Source organism: Echinops telfairi, unplaced genomic scaffold, assembly GCF_000313985.2.
Source record: "Echinops telfairi isolate 266 unplaced genomic scaffold, ASM31398v2 ScPeMD7_5868;HRSCAF=6743_1, whole genome shotgun sequence".
Lineage (NCBI taxonomy): Eukaryota > Metazoa > Chordata > Mammalia > Afrosoricida > Tenrecidae > Echinops > Echinops telfairi.
In genome coordinates this window covers 2,739,358-2,740,742 of record NW_022109768.1, presented here as the reverse complement: position 1 = coordinate 2,740,742, position 1,385 = coordinate 2,739,358, and positions in this window count along the sequence as shown.

Genomic DNA, 1,385 nt, shown 5'->3' with positions numbered 1-1,385 from the left:
TCCCAGCCTAGTCCAGATCAAGTCCCTAAGTCCGATATTGGCCCTTATGTCCGATACCAATCTATAAAGTCCTCTTGAGGCTCACAAACACATGCAATGACATAGAATACAGAAAGATCACAGGCCAGTTTGTTGAAGGTCTTGTGGAGCCAGTGGCGGCATGAGCATCTCAGCACTGGCAGGTGTCTCCATGTGGCTCCTCTGGCTCCAGAGCTCTGGCTGCATCAGTGTAGCTCTATCAGGCTCATTCATAGTCAGTAATGTCTTCTAGGGAGTGAGAGAGTGTCCCACCTCCAATGAGCTATCTCCTTAGCGACTCCAAATGAGGTCATCAAGCTGCGACCTGATTGACAGGCTAAGCTTCACCCCGCACTCTTAAATCTCAAATTGACAACAGATTATGTAACTACCATAGTAGCCATGGCTTCACCTACTGTAGGAGCTAGACAATGTGTCTTATTGGATGTCTAATCAATCCCTAAGTTGGGAAAAGGATTGTTGTGCTTGACTGCTAAACACACAATTGGTGATTTGAGTGCCCCAAAAGATTTCTTGGGAGAAAGTTCTGCTGATTTACTTGATTAAACCCTGTGTCTCTGACGCAGCATGAGTTGAAAATTGACTGGATAGCAACTGGTTTTAACCAGCTCAAGATGTAAAAAAGCCGATAAAGATACTGCCTTTGAAGGTCTCTCAATAAACAATCCAGCCAGATTCATTTGACCCATATTTATAGATGGCCTATTATATGCTAGGTGCTTTTCTAATTCTGAGAGATTCAGCAGAAAAATAAGAACAAATGCCTTGTCTTTATAGAGTTTACATTCCAGGGGAGTGAAACAGAAGAGATGATTTTAAGAGTAAAGGAGTAAAATATATGGAATTTTGGAAGGTGACAATTACTATATAGAAAAATCAATTAGGAAAGGGGACAAGAAGTGTCTGGGGATTCAGGGGCGGGGAATTGAATGTTTAAATGAGGCGACCGGGAAAGGAAATGCTGAGTAAAGTTGGAGGTGAAGGAGTCAGGCTTGGAGCTCACCAGGGAAAGGGGAGAAAGAAGACCAAGGTATTGGTGGCTAGCGTGACATTAGAGAGACCAGAGGGTACGTCGGAAGGAGAGAAGCGAATAGGGGGCCAAGGAGGTCAAGATGAGGTCCAAATGGTTTAGGAGACGAACAACAGCACCTCCCAAAACGTCTACACCTGACCTGCTGATTCCGTGAAAATGTCACCTTACGTGTCATAAGTGTCCTTGCATATGTGATTAAGAGAATGATCTTGAACTCGGGAGATCATCCAGGATGATCCAGGCAGGCCCAACGTACATCGCAAGGAAAGTCAGAGGTAGAGGATGCAGTGACGCCAGGCAGAGCCATGCGCCC